This window comes from Zea mays, chromosome 1, assembly GCF_902167145.1.
Source record: "Zea mays cultivar B73 chromosome 1, Zm-B73-REFERENCE-NAM-5.0, whole genome shotgun sequence".
NCBI classification, from domain to species: domain Eukaryota; kingdom Viridiplantae; phylum Streptophyta; class Magnoliopsida; order Poales; family Poaceae; genus Zea; species Zea mays.
The window spans coordinates 239,551,929-239,562,188 of NC_050096.1; the positions used below are offsets into that span (position 1 = coordinate 239,551,929).

The window sequence follows — 10,260 nt, forward strand, 5'->3', positions numbered from 1 at the left end:
TTGCCTTTTCCTTATCAGTGGCTTGCTTGTTTAATTGTTTTAATGTCAATGTTGATTTCTGATTGGACCCATATCTTGCTTTTGCTCTTTAGCATAGAAGAATTCATGCCGCTTTTGAGAGAGCGCATGAATGTGCTGAATCCTTATGTAAGACAATTTTTGGTGGGGTGGATAACAGTGTTAGACATTGTTCCTGATATTGACATGCTTGGTTTCCTTCCTGATTTTCTCGATGGTAATCCCTCGCTTTTTCCAAGTGCATTAATTTTATACTTCTATTGATCGCTCAACAACCATTCTATCAACACCACAGCAGGTTTATTCAATATGCTGAGTGATTCCAGCCATGAGATAAGGCAGCAAGCTGATGCGGCACTTTCTGAGTTTCTGCAGGAGATAAATAACTCACCAGTAAGGCTACTCTATATGGCTCAGTCTTTTATCAGCTTAGACGTAAAAGACATTGTGGGATGCCTATTCCTTCAATTACCCTTTTATTTTTGTATGAACTCTTAAAGGTTGTCTTCACTTTTATGCTTTCAATGCTGATTATCATACCTTAAATGGAAAGAATGTAGATTATGGTCGTATGGTTGAAATACTCATTCGGAGGGCAGACCCTACTGATGAATTCACTTGGTTGACGTCTATCACATGGGTAATTTGTCTTTCATGTTTTTCCTGTGATCGTAAAACCTAGAATTTAGACTGCAGAAGCTGTTTTAATATTTGCAAAAATGCTGGACTTATGGCTATCGTTTAAAGTGCAGATCAACGAGTTTGTGAAGCTTGGTGGGGAACAACTTGTTCCTTACTATGCAGATATATTGTGTGCTATCTTACCATGCATATCTGACGAGGAGGAGAAAATCCGAGTGGTACTTTCCTGTCTTATGCTTTTGATTCATACAATTACTGCAAATGTGTACTGTGTGGTGTGTGCCTGTTCAGGATAGCACTTACTTTAATTACTGACTTCTTTGTTTGCAAGGTTGCACGTGAAACAAATGAGGAACTATGTGCTATAAAAGCTGATCCAACTGAGGGATTTGATATTGGAGCAATCCTTTCAATCGCAAAAAGGTTCTCTATCAAGTCCTTTGGAAATGAAATTGTGTGCTATCTTACCATGCATATCTGAAGACATACAAAAAGTTCGAGGCAGAAATATATGTCCTCACAAAGGATGAAGGTGGCCGGCACACTGCCTTTGTCACAAATTACAGCCCCCAATTCTACTTCAGGACAGCTGATGTCACTGGAAGGGTTGAGCTGCTTGGGGAGATGAAGATGGTTTTGCCCGGTGACAATGTAACTGCGAAGTTTGAGTTGATATCACCTGTTCCTCTTGAACCTGGTAACGACTGCATTCTCAATTTCTTTCGATCTCAGCGCGTGCACATTTGATTGGTGTAGGGTTGGGATCGAGATGCCCACGATCAAGGTGCGGTCGGCAATAGTAGCTTCCCCACCGTCCTCAATTGCGTCGTCAACAGTCAACACGCCTGAGGTGCGCAGATTTACTTGTGGTATTTATTTGTTCCACAATTTACTTGCAGATGCAAGATATGGTTGCAACGTCAAATATAACTGATTGTTCATTTTTTATTCATTATTGTAGACTCAGAGACCTTGGACGAGATTGTATCTTTTGTAAGACAAATATTAAGTATTGTATGTGTTTTATAATATTAACTCTGTAGAATGTATTGATCGAGAGGTCATCTTCCTTTTTATTGGCCCTTGTTTTTTTGATTAAATTACTTTTGTTTCAATGTCTAAAATGTATAACAGCTAGCGATTCAATTGTTTTATTATTTCTTTATTTCAAATATGTCTGAAACATACAATACTGTTTTGTGCCTTATGAATTGATTTGGGAATCATATCATGCATAAATTGATTTGGGAATTCTATTGTTAGCCGAAGCATAAAGTTTTCTTTTGGATCTTGTCAAACCTAGACTTAGCACTAGAAACATTATGAGAAGAAGGCATATGAATTGGAATCCTATGAATGTTTTCTGCCAAAAACGCCCAAACAAAATGTGTGTCAGCTAATTTTCCTCAACTTCCAGTGCCCCTTTGACAATATCGACAACATGTTTCATAGAATTACTTCGTCCTTAAACATGCATATATTTCTTAGGCAGACACACATTTACGTGTGAGAGCAGAACATATGAGAGCTTTGTTTATAGTTAGAGTTTTCTTTGTTAACTGCCTTTTCATGTTTCAATATTTCTGAGACCTTTTCTTCACTGTTTCAGCTGACATTTGTGATAATAGATGAGTGGGTTGTGACTAGCATATGTCGGTGATTCACATTGCATACGAGAATTTACTTAGGATCAAAGGTACTTTTTATCAGCTGATCATCACTTTGACTTCAACTCAAATGAGTAAGTTTTTCTCCTAATGTTATATATTTCCTATTTTTAGGGTCAATGTTATATATTTATTATTAAGAATTGTTCGATGTTTATAATCTTCCTGTTTTTTACTGTCAAGTGCGTGACGCCATGTGGGAGCAAAGTTGGGAAAATGGATATTGGCGGTGGTCCAGAGGTTTGTGTCTCTGTCTCACACTTTAACCCTGTGTGCTCCTGAATGGATTTTTGTGTGTTTGGTGTATAACCTCCCATTATGACTATTCCTAATTTCAGTAGTTATCAGTAGCCCCATGATTATATTATTGAATTTGTTGTGTTCAAGTGTATTCCAAATAGTATATCGTGATAGAAATTTAAAGCTTGTGCAGTATGTTTCAGTCCTAGGGTAGTTATATTTTGGTAGAAATTTAAATCTGATTCAGGTGTGTCCAGTCTGGATCTGAAATCTGATCCGCGAGATTGTCTGTCTTGTTTCATGATTTGGAATTCATCCATTTCACGCAAATATGATAATTTATTATCATCACGAGTTGTAAAACCGGTATATCAGTTACATGTTAGTAGGATATTTCCTTATGTCTCTAGGATGACGATTTTTTTCGAAGTAGCTAGGACGATGAATTAACGTGGGATGACTGTGTTCTTTGTACTTACATGTTTTGTTGTCAGTATAAATTAGGTTTGCTGATGTAGCCTAATTCGTCTTTCAATCTATTACATGTTTCTGCAAATATGGTTTGTTTATATCCCATGACTGTCTATATTCAACCAATGAATAGATTGTCTCTGGTTGCTTCCGATGTAACTGCAGGTTGAGATTCGGGTAAGGAAGATCTATTGCATCAATTAGGCTATCCCAACCCTTCCAATTAACCTTGAAGATGTGGCTCGGAGTGAGGCAGATTTTGAGAAGGCTGAACTGGTATGCGTACGCACATCCTGTGAATTCCCTTGCATCATGTTCCAAGGAAGCACTCAATTCTGTGTTTAGCTTTTCTGCCAATAAAATTTGGATTTATATTGAAGCTTTTCGTTGTATTGCTTTGTATTATAGTTATGCAATTAAAGGATACATTTTGTCATGGTTCTTCAATCGTAAGGTTACTTTTTACCTTGTAGTCTGAGGGAGAAGCACTTCCATTTGGTTTTGAAATGTCCAGGCGATCTGAATACTACTAAAAATTAATTAGCACATCACCTTCTTTTCTGTATTTGGCAATGGCCAATGAGTACTGTAGCTGACCTGTTCTCTGAAAATTGTTACTATCTTCCTTAGCAACATGCTTTTGCATTATGTTTTAGAAATGCCTCCACATTGATCAATTACTGATCGTCGGTACGATGTCCACTAGCGTGAATTCATCAAGATGAGGTTTATAAATATATTGCATTTGCTATACGTGAGACTTTTGGATCCTCTGGTATCATTGTGGCTTGCATGTCAGTACTTTGTATAATAGAGATTATGTGAGTAATCTTACCAGTGATGTCGTTGTTGATCGTACGCTTGGTGCCCCTAATAACAATCTTATTAGGTCCATCAGCCTTTCCTGTTCTGAGCAAGTTGAAGTAGGCATTATATGTATGTTTGACCAACACCATCAATATTGTGATAAATTTCTGTTTTGTTTATCTACTTCAGCTCAAGACTGTGACTAAATTTCAATGGATTAAGGTGGATAGCGTCAGATTTGAAGATGAGAAGCTTAAGGATACCTCGTATTGGGCTAACATTACCATTCCCATGGCATTGTTACCATTCCATGTTTCTAATGCACTGAGGGTCTGAGGCCACACTTCTGTATGTGCCTACCGCCAAGACACCTTGAGCTACACATGTGGTTTGTTATTATCTTGAAAGCGTGATTGTGCCAATACTATAACCTTAATATGCTTGCTTAATCTATATTTTTTATGTCATCAAGAATGAGACAATTAGATAAGGATATTTGTTAGCTTTCTGAGTATTGTCTGAGTCTTTAAGCGTAGTAGTAAAAGTTTTGGCACACCATTGTTTTAGTTATTATGATCTGAACAACCCGTTTTATATAGGGAGCTCGTGGCAAATGCATCCTCACAACAGGACGATGGAGCTCAAGGCGTCAAGTGGTGGCTCGCTCGGACTCGCGCTCCTCTGCAACAAGGCACTGTTCCCCATGAGGGTTCCCATTACCATTGCGCTCGCGTCGCCTGTCACTAGGGCTCTGAGCCATTAGAGGCTCGCCAATTTATGTAAATTTATGTTCCGCTACAATGCACGGGCACATACCTATAAGATATTAATATTGAAGATAATATATATATCGTTTGTTTTCATGTATTAACTAACACTGTCTAGATGTATATAAGTTACCATGATATTATATGTCTCCGTTGCAACGCACGGGCACTCACCTAGTTTATTATGAAAGAAGATGAGAGTGTATCTGTCGGCGTTTCGAGACCGGGGGTCTCTCAGGCCGACGAGTGAGTGCCGCGTGCCCCAGCCCAGATGGGTCGAGCGCGTGGGCGAGCACAAAGGGGGGAGAGAGCGAGGCGGCCGAAGTCCGGCGTGAGAGAGGTGGGAATCCCGCGGCCTTCGTGTTCGTCCCGCGCCTAGGTCGGGTGCGCTTGCAGTAGGGGGTTACAAGCATCCACGCGGGAGAGGGAAGCGAGCGGCCCCAAGAGAGCGCATGTCCCGTCCTCGTCCCCGCGCGGCCAACCTTCTCTAGGAGGGCCCTAGTCCTTCCTTTTATAGGCGTAAGGAGAGGATCCAGGTGTACAACGGGGGTGTAGCAGAGTGCTACGTGTCTAGCGGGGGAGAGCTGACGCCCTAAGTACATGCCAATGTGGCAGCCGGAGAGATCTTGGCACCCTGCTGGTGTGATGTCGTGGCCGTCGGAGGAGCGACGGTGCCTGGCGGAGGGACAGCTGTTGGAGCGGTCGAGTCCTTGCTGACGTCCACCTGCTTCCGTAAGAGAGCTGGGAGCCGCCGTCGTCACAGAGCGTGCGGGGCACCATCATTGCCTATCTAGCGGAGCTGGCCAGATGGGACACCGGTCTTGTTCCCTGCGGCCCGAGTCAGCTTGGGGTAGGGTGATGATGGCGCTTCCCGTTGACGTGGCTGGCCTGCGCCCTAGGCTGGGCGATGTGGAGGCTCCTCCGAAGCCGAGGTCGAGTCTGTCTTCCATGGCCGAGGCCGAGTCCGAGCCCCTGGGTCGGGCGAGGCGGAGGTCATCGGCAGAGGCCAGGGCGGAGTCCGAGCCCTGGGGTCGGGCGGAGCGAAGTTCGTCGTCTTCTGGGGCTGAGCCCGAGTCCGAGCCCTGGGTCGGGCGGAGCAGAGTTCGCCGTCTTCCGGGTGTTAGCCCGAGTCCGAGCCCTAGGTCGGGCGGAGCGGAGTTCGTCGTCTTCCGGGTCTTAGCCCGAGTCCGAGCCCTGGGTCGGGCGGAGCGGAGTTCGCCGTCTTCTGGGTCTTAGCCCGAGTCCGAGCCCTGGGTCGGGCGGAGCGGAGTTCGTCGTCTTCCGGGACTTAGACCGAGTCTGAGCCCTGGGTCGGGCGGAGCGGAGCTTCCTATGGTGCCTTCGGCAGGGCCTGACTGCCTGTCAGTCTCACTCTGTCGAGTGGCACTGTAGTCGGAGTGGCACAGGCGGCGCTGTCCTTCTGTCAGACCGGTCAGTGGAGCGGCGAAGTGACGGCGGTCACTTCGGCTCTGCCGGAGGGTGCGCGTCAGGATAAAGATGTCAGGCCACCTTTGCATTAAATGCTCCTGCGATTCGGTCGGTCGGTGCGGCGATTTAGTCAGGGTTGCTTCTTAGCGAAGGCAGGGCCTTGGGCGAGCCAGAGATGTGTCTGCCGTTGGAGGGGGGCCTCGGGCGAGACGGAAACCCTCTGGGGTCGGCTGCCCTTGTCCGAGGCTAGGCTCGGGCGAGGCGTGATCGAGTCGCTCGAATGGACTGATCCCTGACTTAATCGCACCCATCAGGCCTTTGCAGCTTTATGCTGATGGGGGTTACCAGCTGAGAATTAGGAGTCTTGAGGGTACCCCTAATTATGGTCCCCGACAGTAGCCCCCGAGCCTCGAAGGGAGTGTTAACACTCGCTTGGAGGCTTTCGTCGCACTTTTTTGCAAGGGGACCAGCCTTTCTCGGTTGCATTTTGTTCCGGTGGGTGCGCGCGAGCGCACCCGCCGGGTGTAGCCCCCGAGGCCTCGGAGGAGTGGTTTCACTCCTTCGAGGTCTTATTGCCTTGCGTAACACTTCGGTTGGTCTGGTTGTTCCCTCATGCGAACTGGCCGTAGCCCGGGTGTACGGTCGGGGCCCAAGTTCTCGGGCTGGTATGTTGACGCTGTCAACGGTTTGGCCGGAGCCGGGTTTGCGAGAGCAGCCCCCGAGCCTCTGCACAGGGCGAGAGGGCGATCAGGGACAGACTCGGCTTTTTTACATACGCCCCTACGTCGCCTTTCCGCAAGGAGGAGGGGGGGAAAGCGCCATGTTACCCTCGATGGGCGCCGAACATGGTGTCTCCGGTGAGCTGCAAGCGGGTAATCCGAGTGGACGTCCGTGCCCCATTCGTTAGGGGTCGGCTAGGGGCCCAGAGGCACGCCCAAAAGTACCTGCGGGTGATCTGTCGGACCCGGTCCCCTAGCGACGGGGTCCGAGGGCTCGATGCCTCCCTCCGATGGGATTCCGTTACAAGATCGCTCCCGCTGGTCTCGGAAATGTCCTAGGGTACCTCGGGAGCGCAGCCCGAGCCTCGGTTATGTATCGAACGTACCCCTAGTCATCCCTCGCTCGGTGTCTGAGGTGACTGTGAACCCTTCGGGGGCCAGCCTTCGAACCCCTGATCAGTAATGGGCGCGGAGCCCGGGTAGCCTGAGGCGGCCGTGGAACCCTTCGGGGGGCCGGCCTTCGAACCTCTGACCAGTAGTGGGTGTAGGGCCCACGCGATCTGAGGCGGCTGTTGAACCCTTCGGGGGGCCAGCCTTCGAACCTCTGATCAGTAAGGAGGCTCGGAGCCTGGTTCCTTCACGGGGAAGGATCCTTTTTGGGGTATCCCCTTTCCCGGTCCCTGTTGCAAGAGATAGAGAAAGAGGAAAAAACGAAAAGGATACGGAATCGAAACGATGCGGCGTACCTTTTTTGGCGCGGTTATTTCGGCGAAGGCGAAGCGTCGCCCGCTTCTCCTGCCAGAAACGCCGCCTGTCCTGCCGCGGAGTTAATGCGACGGGGCGAGTGGTTGGCGGGGCGGCCGTTGCGCGTGCGCGAGCCGCTCGAGGAACGGATCACGGGCGCGTCGTCTTCACGTCGTGAGAGGGGGTTCTCTTGCTGCCCCCGGATGGGATGTGAGCCTGGCTGACGACGTGACCGCTGCTCCCGCCCGCCTGCCACCGCCATTACTGCCGGCCCGCGTTTGACCGCCGCGTCAGGCTGGCGCCGCTGGGTCGTGCGCTGGGTCGCCTCGAGTCGCGGTACTGGTTCCGCAATCGAGGAGGCGCGGTGGTGGCGCAAGTGGCGGTGCAGTTGCTTGCATGCAGCATCCGGCGTGCCGGTTGCGTGACGCGTGGGCCTGGGCCTCCACGCTGGCGTGTCGGGGGTCGGAGAAGCGCGTCCACTTGGCGCGGTTGCATGCCGCCTGCATGGCTGCCCGCCTCTTTCGCCCGTTGGTTTGGGCAAAAGTGGAGGGTCACTTGTAACCGCTGGGCAGTTGTGTGCACCACGCGCGGCGGTTTGGCTTCTTCTGCTTCGAGCCGGTTTGCATGACATGTGGGACCCAGCCCCCGCGCCGCAGGGGAGGACCTTGGAGCGTGTTGGAGAAGACTCAGCCCATGACGGTTGGAGGCGCAAGCAGGGAGAGTGGCCTTTAAAAGGAGGGCGATCCCTTTCGGAAGGCGACCATGTCTTCTCCCTTCCTTATGCATCGCGTCTTTCCACCTTCCAAGCCCCCGGATGGGGGATGCCCGCCGTCTTTTCGCCTTATCGTTGGAGGAACGCAACTCCGTGGGAGTTGGTACCTTTCAGCCATCGTTCGGCTTCAAGGATTTTCATCACACAGCCCGGTTGCTCCCCTCCGCTGGTGGTCGCCCAAGACGGTGACCTCCAGCTCCTGGATGGGGGGAGGCAAACCGGGCTGTGATCCCAATCCCGCCCTCAGTGTTGAGGGTGTTCGCCATCCTCGCTGGGGCGGGGAGCGAGGCAAGCCGGGGCTCTACCTCCTGCGCGGGCCGACGGGCCACCTCTTCTTCCAGCTTCTGGTGGTGGCAATTGCCCTCCAGCCCTGCGGCGGAGACATCCTCCAGCCATGCTGGGGAAGGCGAACTGTTGCTGCCCGGCTAGGATGCAACATTCCGCCCTCTTCCTCGCATTCGCGGCGAGGAGGGAAGCGAGGATCTGCCGGTGCGCTTTGGAGCGACCCGCGTTTGCTGGTGATTTGCCCAGAGCTCGTCGCTCCGTAGGCTCCCCGGTGCGGAGGTTGTCCGTACCCGCGGGGACGGAACCGGTGTTCCGTTTGTGATGGCATCTTGAATGCCAGTGTTTTGTTCATTACGGCTTTCGGGGCCTGAACATGTATGTAATTTTGGCACGGAGCCGTGTTTTTTCCTCATTTTCGAGCACTAAGACTCGCCTGTTGATTATCTGAACCGCTTCACCAAGCATGAGTCGCCCCGTGTCAAGGTGACGAGTGAGGTATCCGTATCCCGGAGGCGTAGGAGTCCGTCGGCTCGGTCGACCTTGTTGTCTGAGGCTCCTCTAGCTTAGTTAAAGGGACCCCTTGGCCGCTCTTCGACGAGCCGAGGCTAGGGGTAGCGGTATCAGCATGAACAGAGGCGGAGTTCGCTCGAAAATGAAACCTGGTTGGCCGGAGCCTAGCTAGGTTGTCCGTCAGCGGGACCGACGCCGGAGTCGATCAGCCGAGGCCTCGGGTCGGGCTGGCACCCTTGGAAGATGGTTGGCCGAGGCCTCAGGGGTAACCGGCCGAGCCGCCTGCTCGGGCCGGATTCCCGGAGAAGTCCCTGGCAGCGGTTGCCCGGGCGTGATGATGACGTCGTCCTCCAGAGCGGAGATCCTCAGACCGCGTCGCCGTCTGAGGCTAGGTCGGATCTCGCCGAAGGTGTCGTCGATGCCGAGGGTGCTGCTGCCCCCTTCCAGCGCCAAGACCCGAGTCTGCAGGATCAGAGTGTCTTGTAGCGTGTGCCTTCTGCGGCCGCCGAGGCCAGAATACACACCCTCGCTGTGTTGTAAAGCTGCGTCTCCTTTCCTTTTGTTTCGAGTATCTGGACTTTTTTGTCGGTAACAGGGATGTTTGTGCGGGCGAGAGTTGCTTCTCGCGGAAGGTGACGAGTGAGGTATCCGTATCCCGGAGGCGTAGGAGTCCCTCGGCTCGGTCGGCCTTGCCGCTTACGCGCACCTTTACCCGTCCATGAGGCCCTGTCACCGACTCAGTCGAGAAGGCTCGAAGGATCGCTTCGGCAGAAGAGCTTCCGAACATAAAGACTTGTTCGGTCCGCGGAGTCACTTTATCCGAACGCGAGTTACTTCTCGCAGAAGGTGATGAGTGAGGTATCCGTATCCCGGAGGCGTAGGAGTCCCTCGGCTCGGTCAGCCTTGGCTGCTTACGTGTACTCCGTCGTTTTCAGGATCCACTTTTCGAAGTAGTAAAAAAGCACGAAAGATATTCTGGCAGAAGAGATCTTTTTTTTGAGGAAAATTTCAACGCAGAGGGGGTTCCCCCCCCTTTTAGCCCCCGAGGCGAGGCCGACCCTTCCTTGTGAAGCGCCCCAATCCTCTGGGACTCAAATGTGATACAATTACTAGTCCCAGGAGGCTAGTAAACACATTTATACATCAGATGATTACAGATCTGCTTAAACGAGACAAACCTATAAAGGTGG

General features: G+C 50.8%; 1 pseudogene across 1 annotated transcript; it reads left to right on the forward strand.

Moving 5' to 3' along the window:
• Window positions 1-639: 639 nt before the first annotated feature.
• On the forward strand, window positions 640-1,077 carry LOC103643486 (uncharacterized; annotated as a pseudogene). Its single transcript, XR_561042.2, has 3 exons — window positions 640-658; window positions 771-878; window positions 992-1,077. The product of XR_561042.2 is annotated as an uncharacterized protein (transcript).
• Window positions 1,078-10,260: the final 9,183 nt, after the last annotated feature.